The sequence below is a fragment of the Triticum urartu genome, chromosome 3A (genome assembly GCF_056163025.1).
Source record: "Triticum urartu cultivar PI428250 chromosome 3A, HENAU_Tu73, whole genome shotgun sequence".
NCBI classification, from domain to species: Eukaryota; Viridiplantae; Streptophyta; class Magnoliopsida; order Poales; family Poaceae; genus Triticum; species Triticum urartu.
Window position 1 is genome coordinate 739,403,533 of NC_141875.1, and position 12,860 is coordinate 739,416,392.

Genomic DNA, 12,860 nt, shown 5'->3' on the forward strand with positions numbered 1-12,860 from the left:
TATGCTCCCCGGCAACGGCGCCAGAAATTAGTCTTGATAACCCACAAGTATAGGGGATCGCAACAGCTTTCGAGGGTAGAGTATTCAACCCAAATTTATTGATTCGACACAAGGGAAGCCAAAGAATATTCTCAAGTATTAGCAGCTGAGTTGTCAATTCAACCACACCTGGAAACTTAGTATCTGCAGCAAAGTGTTTAGTAGCAAAGTAATATGATAGTGGTGGTAGCGGCAACAAAAGTAAAGACAGCAAAAGTAATGTTTTTGGTATTTTGTAGTGATTGTAACAGTAGCAGCTGTAAAGTAAGTAAGCGAGAACTAGTATATGGAAAACTCGTAGGCACCGGATCAGTGATGGATAATTATGCCGGATGTGGTTCATCATGTAACAGTCATAACATAGGGTGACACAGAACTAGCTCCAATTCATCAATGTAATATAGGCATGTGTTCCGTAAATAGTCATACGTGCTTATGGAAAAGAACTTGCATGGCATCTTTTGTCCTACCCTCCCATGGCAGCGGGGTCCTATTGGAAACTAAGGGATATTAAGGCCTCCTTTTAATAGAGAACCGGAACAAAGCATTAGCACATAGTGAATACATGAACTCCTCAAACTATGGTCATCACCTGGAGTGGTCCCAATTATTGTCACTTCGGGGTTGCCGGATCATAACACATAGTAGGTGACTATAGACTTGCAAGATAGGATCTAGAACTCACATATATTCATGAAAACATAATAGGTTCAGATCTGAAATCATGGCACTCGGGCCCTAGTGACAAGCATTAAGCATAGCAAAGTCATAGCAACATCAATCTCAGAACATAATGGATACTAGGGATCAAACCCTAACAAAACTAACTCGATTACATGATAAATCTCATCCAACCCATCACCGTCCAGCAAGCCTACGATGCAATTACTCACGCACGATGGTGAGCATCATGAAATTGGTAATGGAGGATGGTTGATGATGACGACGGCGACGAATCCCCCTCTCCGGAGCCCCGAACGGACTCCAGATCAGCCCTCCCGAGAGGTTTTAGGGCTTGGCGGCGGCTCCGTATCGTAAAACGCGATGATTTCTTCTCTCTGATTTTTTCTCTTCGAAAGCAAATATATAGAGTTGGAGTTGGCGTCGGAGGGTCAACAGGGGGCCCACGAGGTAGGGGGAGCGCCCCCCACCCTCGTGGAAAGGGTGTGGGCCCCCTGGTCTTCATATTTGGCGAGGATTTTTTATTATTTTTTCTAAGACCTCCCGTGGAGTTTCAGGTCATTCCGAGAATATTTGTTTTCTGCACATAAAACAACATCATGGTAATTCTGCTGAAAACAGCGTCAGTCCGGGTTAGTTCCATTCAAATCATACAAGTTAGAGTCCAAAACAAGGGCAAAAGTGTTTGGAAAAGTAGATACGACGAAGACGTATCAGTACCCAGCAGTTTCTTTTGGGTATCCTATGAAGACGCACTTATTCGATTTGGGTTCGAGCTTATCAGGTTGAAGCTTTTTCACATAAGTATTGCAACCCCAAACTTTAAGAAATGACAGCTTAGGTTTCTTGCCAAACCACAGTTCACACGGTATCGTCTCAACGGATTTAGATGGTGCCCTATTTAACCTGAATGCAGCTATCTCTAATGCATAACCCCAAAACGATAGTGGTAAATCGGTAAGAGACATCATAGATCGCACCATATCTAATAAAGTACGGTTACGATGTTCGGACATACAATTACGCTGTGGTGTTCCAGGTGGCTTGAGTTGTGAAACTATTCCACATTGTTTTAAATGAAGGCCAATATCGTAACTCAAATATTCGCCTCTGCGATCCGATCATAGAAACTTTACTTTCTTGTTACGATGATTCTCCACTTCACTCTGAAATTCTTTGAACTTTTCAAATGTTTTAGACTTGTGTTTCATCAGGTAGATATACCCATATCTGCTGAAATCATCTGTGATGGTCAGAAAATAACGATACCTACCACGAGCCTCAACACTCATCGGACCGCATACATCAGTATGTATTATTTCCAATAAGTCAGTAGCTCGCTCCATTGTTCCGGAGAACAGAGTTTTAGTCATCTTGCCCATGACGCATAGTTCGTAAGCATCAAATGATTCATAATCAAGTGATTCCAAAAGTCCATCTGCATGGAGTTTCTTCATGCGTTTTATACCAATATGACCTAAACGGTGATGCCACAAATATGTTGCACTATCATTATCAACTTTGCATTTTTGGCATCAATATTATGAATATGTGTATCACCATGATCAAGATTCAAAGAAATAGACCACTCTTCAAGGGTGCATGACCATAAAAGATATTACTCATATAAATAGAACAACCATTATTCTCTGATTTAAATGAATAACCCTCTCGCATTAAACAAGATCCAGATATAATGTTCATGCTCAACGCTGGCACAAACTAACAATTATTCAGGTCTAAAACTAATCCCGAAGGTAGATGTAGAGGTAGTGTGCCGACGGTGATCACATCGACCTTGTAACCATTCCCGACGCGCATCGTCACCTCGTCCTTAGCCAATCTTCGTTTAATCCATAGCCCCTGTTTCGAGTTACAAATATGAGCAACCGAACCAGTATCAAATACCCAGGCGCTACTATGAGCATTAGTAAGGTACACATCAATAACATGTACATCAAATATACCTTTGTTCTCTTTGCCATCCTTCTTATCTGCCAAATACTTGGGCAGTTCCGCTTCCAGTGACCAGTCCCATTGCAGTAGAAGCACTCAGTTTCAGGCTTAGGTCCATACTTGGGCTTCTTCCCAGGAATGGCAACTTGTTTGACATTCTGCTTGAAGTTCCCCTTCTTTCCTTTGCCCTTTTTCTTGAAACTAGTGGTCTTGTTAACCATCAACACTTGATACTCCTTCTTGATTTCTAGCTCCGCAGCTTTGAGCATAGCGAAGAGCTCGGGAATTGTCTTATCCATCCCCTGCATATTATAATTCATCACGAAGCCTTTGTAGCTTGGTGGCAGTGATTGGAGAACTCTGTCAATAACACTATCATCTGGCAGATTAACTCCCTGAGTCAAGTGATTATGATACCCAGACATTTTGAGTATGTGTTCACTGATAGAGCTATTCTCCATCTTGCAGCTATAGAACTTGTTGGAGACTTCATATCTCTCAACTCGGGCATTTGCTTGAAATATTAACTTCAATTCCTGGAATATCTCATATGGTCCATGATGTTCGAAATGTCTTTGAAGTCCCGATTCTAAGCCGTAAAGCATGGCACACTGAACTATCGAGTAGTCATCAGATCAAGCTTGCCAGACGTTCATAACATCAGCATCTGCTCCTGCAGCAGGCCTTTCACCTAACGACATAATTCTTCTGTGCAGCAATGAGGATAATCCTCAAGTTACAGACCCAGTCCGTGTAGTTGCTACCATCATCTTTCAACTTAGCTTTCTCTAGTAACACATTAAAATTCAACGGAACGATAGCACGGGCCATTGATCTACAACATAGATATGCAAAAACTATCAAGACTAAGTTCATGATAAAATACGTGATCCAAATCAACTAAACCATGTCTGATCATCATGTGAGATGGAGTAGTCATCAATGGTAAACATCTCTATGATGATCATATCTACTATATGATTCACGTTCGACCTTTCGGTCTCCAGTGTTCCGAGGCCATGTCTGTACATGCTAGGCTCGTCAAGTTTAACCCGAGTATTCCGCATGTGCAAAATTATCTTGCACCCGTTGTATGTGAACGTAGAGCCTATCACATCTGATATCACGTGGTGTCTCAGCACGGCAAACTATCACAACGGTGCATACTCAGGGAGAACAATTATACCTTGAAATTTTAGTAAGGGTTCATCTTATAATGCTACCGTCGTACTAAGTAAAATAAGATGCATAAAAGACATGCAATCAAAATATGTGACATGATATGGCCATCATCATCTTGTGCCTTTGATCTCCATCTCCAAAGCACCGTCATGATCTCCATCTTCAGCGGCTTGACATCTTGATCTCCATCGTAGCATCGTGGTCGTCTCGCCAACTATTGCTTTTACAACTATCACTAACGTATAGTGATAAAGTAAAGCAATTACATGGCGTTTGCATTTCATACAATAAAGCGACAACCATAAGGCTCCTGCCAATTGCCGATAACTTTTACAAAACATGATCATCTCATACAACAACATATATCACATCATGTCTTGACCATATCACATCACAACATGCCCTGCAAAAACAAGTTAGACGTCCTCTACTTTGTTGTTCAAGTTTTACGTGGCTGCTACGGGCTTCTAGCAAGAACCGTTCTTACCTACGCATCAAAACCACAACGGTGATTTATCAAGTTGTTGTTTCAACCTTCAATACGGACTGGTCGCAGTCAAATTTGATTCAACTAAAGTTGGAGAAACAGACACCCGCCGGCCACCTTTATGCAAAACTAATTGCATGTCTGTCGGTGGAACCGGTCTCATGAACGTGGTCATATAAGGTTGGTTCGGGCCGCTTCATCCAACAATACCGCCGAATCAAAATAAGACATTGGTGGTAAGCAGTATGACGATCACCACCCACAACTCTTTGTGTTCTACTCGTGCATATCATCTAAGCATAGACCTAGCTCTGATACCACTGTTGGGAAACATAGCATGCAATTTCAAAAACAATTCCTACGCTCACGCAAGATCTATCTAGGAGATTGATAACCCACAAGTATAGTGGATCAATTGTAGTCTCTTTCGATAAGTAAGAGTGTCGAACCCAACAAGGAGCTAAAGGTAGAACAAATATTCCCTCAAGTTCTATCGACCACCGATACAACTCTACGCATGCTTAACGTTCGCTTTACCTAGAACAAGTATGAAACTATAAGTACTTTGTACGTGTAACGGGATAGGTTTGCAAGAATATAAAGAGCATGTAAATAAAAACTAGGGTATGTTTAGATAAAGAAACAATAAAGTTAGTATAGAGAGTGTGGAAAAGTGATGGTAGGAGTTGCAAAATTGCCCCTAAGCAATTGACTACTTTACTAGACCGATAGCAAGTTTTATGTGGGAGAGGCCACTGCTAGCATGTCATCCCTGACTTGGAATTCTATGCACTTATGATTGGAACTATTAGCAAGCATCCGCAACTACTAACGTTCATTAAGGTAAAACCCAACCATAGCATTAAGATATATTGGTCCCCCTTCAATCCCGTATGCATCAATTTCTATGCTAGGTTGAAGTTTCTGTCACTCTTTCCCTCCAATCAATGTTGGGGATATCGCTTATCGGGAACTTATCGGTCGACCCATGATAAGGGGTAAATCGGCCAGTTTATCGGCATATCGGTTGGTTTATCGTCATATCGGTTGATTTATCGGCCAATATATCTTATCTGTCAGACACTGGTAAGCGATAAATCGGCCGATTTATCAGAATATCGGAAGATATCTTGAACAGTGCCTCCAATACATAGTCCTATCAACATACAACTAACCCTATGGTGTGATCCACGCGCGCGCTCATATGATGGGCACCAAAGGACAGCAACATAACCACAAGCAAATTAAATCAATCATAGCAATTCAGCAACCACCGATAAGACAACGAAAATCTACTCAGACATCATAGGATGGCAACACATCTTTGGATAATAATATGAAGCATAAAGCACCATGTTCATGTAGAGGGTACAGCGGGTTGCGGGAGAGTGTGTCGCTGTAGATAGAGGGGGGAAGGTGATGGAAATGTTGGTGAAGATGGCGGAGGTGTTGGTGTAGATTGCGGTGATAATGATGGCCCCCGGCGGCGTTCCGGCGCCACCGGAAGCGAGGGGGAGAGAGCCCCCTCCTTCTTCTTATTCCTTGACCTTCTCCCTAGATGGGAGAAGGGTTTCCCCTCTGGTCCATGGTCTCCATGGCGTGGGAGGGGCGAGAGCCCCTCCGAGATTGGATCTGTCTCTCTGTCTCTCTCTATTTCTGCGTCCTGGGATTCTGCCCTTTCACCGTTTCTTATATATCCGGAGATCCGTAACTACGATTGGATTGAAACCTTCGCTCCGATTTTTTCCCGAAAATTAGCTTTCTTGCGGCCAAAGAATAGCAGCAACCACCTTACGGGGGGCCCACGAGGGTCAGGGGCGCGCCCTCTGCCTCGTGGCTCCCTCGGGCACCGTCTCGCGCTGATTTTCTTCCCATATCTCACAAATATTCCAAAAATATTCTTCGTCCATTTTTATTCTGTTTGGACTCCGTTTGATATGGATTTTCTGTGAAACAAAAAATGCAACAAACAGGAACTGGCACTGGCACTGGATCAATATGTTAGTCCCCAAAAATAGTATAAAAAGTTGCCAAAAGTTGTAGAATATTAGCATGGAACAATCAAAAATTATAGTCTATCAGCATCCCCAAGCTTAATTCCTGCTTGTCCTCGAGTAGGTAAATGATAAAAAAGATAATTTTTGATGTGGAATGCTACCTAGCATAATCTTGATCATATATCTAATCATGGCATGAATATTAAGACACGAGTGATTCAAAGCAATAGTCTATCATTTGACATTAAGACAATAATACTTCAAGCATACTAACCAAGCAATTATGTCTTATCAAAATAACATAGCCAAAGAAAGCTCATCCCTACAAAATCATATAGTCTGGCTATGCTCCATCTTCACCACACAAAGCATTCAAATCATGCACAACCCCGATGACAAGCCGAGCAATTGGTTCATACTTTTTAACGCGCTTCAGCCTTTTCAACCCTCACGCAATATATGAGCGCAAGCCATGGACATAGCACTATGGGTGGAATAGAATATGATGATGGAGGTTTGTGTGAAGAAGACAAAAAGGAGAAAGTCTCACATCGACGCGGCTAATCAACGGGCTATGGAGATGCCCATCAATTGATGTCAACGTGAGGAGTAGGGATTGCCATGCAACGGATGCACTAAGAGCTATAAGTATATGAAAGCTCAAACTGAAACTAAGTGGGTGTGCATCCAACTTGCTTTCTCATGAAAACCTCGGGCATTTGAGGAAGCCCATCATCGGAATATACAAGCCAAGTTCTATAATGAAAATTCCCACTAGTATATAAAAGTGGTAACTCAAGAGACTCTCTATATGAAGAACATGGTGCTACTCTGAAGCACAAGTGTGGTAAAAGGATAGTAACATTGCCCCTTCTCTCTCTTTCTCTCATTTTTTTATTTTTTTTGTTTTGGTGGGCTTCTTTGGCCTCTTTTTGGGGGGCTTCTTTGACCTCTTTTATTTATTTTTAAAGTTCGGAGTCTCATCCGGACTTGTGGGGGAATCGTAGTCTCCATCATCCTTTCCTCACTGGGGCAATGCTCTAATAATGATGATCATCACACTTTTATTTACTTACAACTCAATATTACAACTCGACATCTAGAACCAAGATATGACTCTATATGAATGCCTCCGGTGGTGTACCGGGATGTGCAATGATCTAGCGTAGCAATGACATCAAAAAATGGACAAGCCATGAAAACATCATGCTAGGTATCTTACGATCATGCAAAGTAATATGACAATAAATGCTCAAGTCATGTATATGATGATGATGGAAGTTGCATGGCAATATATCTCGGAATGGCTATAGAAATGCCATGATAGGTAGGTATGGTGGCTGTTTTGAGGAAGATATAAGGAGGTTTATGTGTGATAGAGCATATCGTATCACGGGGTTTGGATGCACCGGCGAAGTTTGCACCAACTCTCGAGGTGAGAAAGGGCAATGCACGGCACCGAAGAGGCTAGCAATGATGGAAGGGTGAGAGTGTGTATAATCCATGGACTCACATTAGTCATAAAGAACTCAAATACTTATTGCAAAAGTTTATTAGCCCTCGAAGAAAAGTACTACTACGCATGCCCCTAGGGGGATAGATTGGTAGGAAAATACCATCGCTCGTCCCCGACCGCCACTCATAAGGAAGGCAATCAATAAATACCTCATGGTCCAACTTCGTTACATAACGGTTCACCATACGTGCATGCTACGGGACTTGCAAAGCTCAACATAAGTATTTCTCAATTTCACAATTACTCAACTAGCACGACTCTAATATCACCACCTTTATATCGCAAAACTATTGCAAGGAATCAAACATATCATATTCAGTGATCTACAAGTTTTATGTAGGATTTTATGACTAACTATGTGAATGACCAATTCCTGTCATCTCTCTAAATATATATATAAGTGAAGCAAGAGATTTTAATTCCTTCTACAAAAGATATGCCCACGCTCTAACAAATATAAGTGAAGCAAAAGAGCGTTCTACAAATGGTGGTTTTCTATGTGAAGAGAAACAGGCAATCCAAACTTCAAATGATAAAAGCGAAGCACATGAAGCATTCTATAAAGCCATACTCAAAAGATATAAGTGAAGTGCAATGAGCATTATATAAATCAACCAAGGACTATCAAATACCAGCATGGTGCATAAAAGAAAAGTGAAAAATAAATGCAAAAGACGCTCCAAGATTGCACATATCGCATGAACGAAACGAGTCCAAAAACATACCGATACTTGTTGAAGAAAGATGGGATGCCTTCCGGGGAATCCCCAAGCTTAGACGCTTGACTCTCCTTTAATATTTACTTGGGATGCCTCGGGCATCCCCAAGCTTGATCTCTTTCCTCTCTTCCTTCTTCTCGTATCGAGACCTCCTCGATCTTCGAACACTTCATCCACACAAAACTCAACAGAAAACTCGGTAAGATCCGTTAGTATAATAAAGCAAATCACTACTCTAAGTACTGTTGCAAACCAATTCATATCTTGTTTTTACATTGTATCTACTGTAATATAACTCTTCCATGTCTTAATACACTGATATAAATCGATAGTTTCATCAAAACAAGCAAACTATGCATCAAAAACAGAATCTGTCTAAAACATGACAGTCTGTAATAATCTGAACATTCACCATACCTTTGGTACTCCAAAAATTCTACAAAAATTACGAAAAATAAAAAAATTCTATAGAAAGACAGTGCAAAACGTTTCAGAACAGTTTGACGTTCCAGTAAAAAATGTAAAATTGTGCACTACAGCCAAAGTTTCTGTCCTGCACCGTACAAACCAACAAGCATCTAAAACATCCTAAAGGCAAACCTTGGCACATTATTTTTATTTTTAAACCTTATAAAAGCACACAACAGAAATAAATGACTCTCTAAAACTTCCGGGTTGTCTCCCTGGCAGCGCTTTCTTTAAAGCCATTAAGCTAGGCATATACTGCTCAAGTAATGGATCCACCCGAATCCTACTTGGGGGCCTTGTCGAATTCGCCCCCCCCCCCCCTTTGCTTTTTCACCGGAGGGGAAAGGAAAGAGGATGAAGGAGGGAAGGAAGGAAGGGGGAGGCCGAATCCCTCCCCTACCTCTATCTCTTCCCCTTTTCCTTTCTCCCCTGGTGCGGCCCATATGGGGGGCGCAGCAGCCCCTGTTGGCTACTGCGTTTCCCCTCTTGGCCCATTAGGCCCATATAGTTTGCCGAGGGGTGCCCGGAACCCCTTCCGGTGACCCGATATGTACCCGATACCCCCGGAACACTTCTCGTGTCCGAATACTATTGTCCTATATATGAATCTTTACCTCTCGACCATTTCGAGACTCCTCATCATGTCTGTGATCTCATACGGGACTCCGAACAACATTCAGTCATCAAATCACATAACTCATATAATACAAAATCGTCATCAAACGTTAAGCGTGTGGACCCTACGGGTTCGAGAACTATGTAGACATAACCGAGACACCTCTCCGGACAATAACCAATAGCAGAACCTGGATGATCATATTGGTTCCTACATATTCTACGAAGATTTTTATCGGTCGTACCATAATGACAACATACGTTATTCACTTTGTCGTCGGTATGTTACTTGCCCGAGATTCAATCGTCGGTATATTCATACCTAGTTCAATCTCATTACCGGAAAGTCTCTTTACTCGTTCCGTAATACATCATCCCAGAACTAACTCATTAGTCACATTGCTTGCAAGGATTCTTATGATGTGCATTACCGAGAGGGCCCAGAGATACCTCTTCGATACTCGGAGTGACAAATCCTAATCTCGATCTATGCCAACCCAACAAACACCTTCGGAGATACCTGTAGAGCATCTTTATAAACACCCAATTGCGTTGTGATGTTTGATAGTACACAAGGCATTCCTCCAGTATCCGGGAGTTGCATAATCTCATAGTCGAAAGAATATGTATTTGACATGAAGAAAGCAATAGCAATAAAACTAAATGATCAATGTGCTATGCTAACGGATATGTCTTGTCCATCACATCATTCTCCTAATGATATGATACCGTTCATCAAATGACAACACTTGTCTATGGTTAGGAAACTTAATCATCTTTGATTAACGAGCTAGTCTAGTAGAGGATTACTAGAGACATGGTGTTTTGTCTATGTATTCACACATGTATCAAGTTTCCGGTTAATACAATTCTAGCATGAATAATAAACATTTATCATGATACAACGAAATATAAAATAACAACTTTATTATTGCCTCTAGGGCATATTTCCTTCAATCTGTAGTCCTAATGATTTTCTCAGATAATGGTTGTTATACTTGTGACTTTTTATTTGCGACTTGAATTAGAGTATATCAAAGCTATAAATAAGAAATGTAAAAAATGACGAATATTGTTTACCTTAGTAGTGGCTTGCAGATTTTCTAAATAGCAATTTTATTAAGATAAGGATTGATGTCAATTTACTTTGGTATTGTATATGTTGGCATTTGTTGGGTTTGTGTGTTGGTTTACACACGGCCAAAAGAGGTTCACTACACATGTGTGGGTTTCACTAAGCTTACCCTTTTTTGCTTATAAATGAGAACCAAATATTAAGGTATTTATTTAATGGATTTTTACATTTCTGCCCTTAGCCGGTGTATACTAGATAGTTTTGCCCCTACTTTCAAAGGGTGCTCAGTTTTGCCCTAAACAACATGACATATACGGTCGGAGTGAAGCGTCTTTGATAAATGGAAATTAAACATAAGGGGTATTTGTATAACCAAACATAATTGCTTAGTGGCAAACAGAACATAGTTTAAAACTAAGGGCAAAACTATCCAAAAAGGCACAAATGCAAAAATCTCTTTATTTACATGTCTTGTGTATGACATAAAGTTGCACCAATAAAACTCTAAAGGTGGAGATATTTTGACTTTTAAGTCTTGCGAGTACTTTGAATGAGTACTCACGGTTGCTTTGATACCCATTTTTCTCCTCTACCCAATTGGTGTGATCAGATGACGGACCCCGGGAGCAACCTGATCCCGTCATCGACTACTACAATCCCGCCGGAGCCTACTACTACGTGGAGACCGCCGACGACCAGGAGTAGATAGCAGGCTCCCAGGCAGGAAGCCTGTGCCTTTTCAATCCAGTTATCTTTGTTATGCTAGCCTTCTTAAGGCAGACTTGTTTACTTATGTCTGTACTCAGATTTTGATGCTTCCGCTGACTGTTGTGTATTCTAGCTTATGTATTCGAGCCCTCGAGGCCCCTGGGTTGTAATATAAAGTTTGTATTATTATTTTATTTGTGTCTATAGTTGTGTTATGATATCTTTCCGTGAGTATATGATCTTGATCATGTGCATTTGCTTGTATGATTAGTCCATGATCGAGTCGGGGCATCACAAGTTGGTATCAGAGCCGATTGTCTGTAGGAAGCCCCTTTCCAACTCCTTGGCCGAAGTTGAGTCTATTCTTTGAAAAACTATTTTACTAACATTATTGTATGGCTGATATTGTTCTTCCATGTTATCCAGTACGAATCCAATAACAGACCTACAATGCAATTCGAAACTGATAGTTAGAAATACATATATTTGAGCTGCAACTAAACTCTAGACAACAATGAATGAATAGTAACTAACAGGCACTTAGGATAACACACACGTGTGGTGTTGAATCCCATGTTGAATCCAATAAGGTGTTCTGTGTGTATTTTTTTGAAGCTGCCATGTGTACTTATTCTCAAGAGAATACATCTGCGCGTACGCAAGGAAGTTCCTCATGAGTCTCAATCTAAGTGAACTAGCTCATTAGTAGTCTCTGCTTTTGCTTCATTAGTTTTGTTGTAGCATAGTTCCATTCATGGTTTCCATTACTTATTTTTCTCTGTCATTTACAATTTTTGTTTAGCAAAGTGATGTGCTATCAGTTCAGACATTGCACTTAAACATTTGCAATTTTTAGAAGAATATTCTAAATGAACTAGATCACGAGTCTCAACCTGGACAGAGTTGTTTGTTCTGTTTGTACAGCTAAATCTGCTATACTTTAATCTATATATTCATGAATTAGTTGTACTTGCTTGCTATCATTACTAGTGTTAGACAAGTGTTAAAAGTGTTTTGTTACTCAAGTGATGGATGTCTAACCGATTGAATCATTTGCTATATAGATGACCAAAACAAGCAAGAAACAACGCTCATCGCTGAAGAGCTCCAACAGAAGCTTCCTTGCAAGCTTTTGGTCAAAGGTGGTGCTTGCAAACAAGAAAACTTGATGCCCAGATCGATTTTATAATCACTAATTTGTGATGCAACTCCTTGTTTCTGCTACAGAACCTCAAGCAAGTAACATGTAACTGGGATTAACCGGATGTAATGCTTGTTTCACAAATTTATGATGCGACTTCTAATTCTATATGACATGGATGGATTGACCGAACGACAATATACTGCTTGTTTCATGAATTTAGAATGCAACTTGTGATTCTATATGACTGGGATTAATAACCTACTGGACAGAACA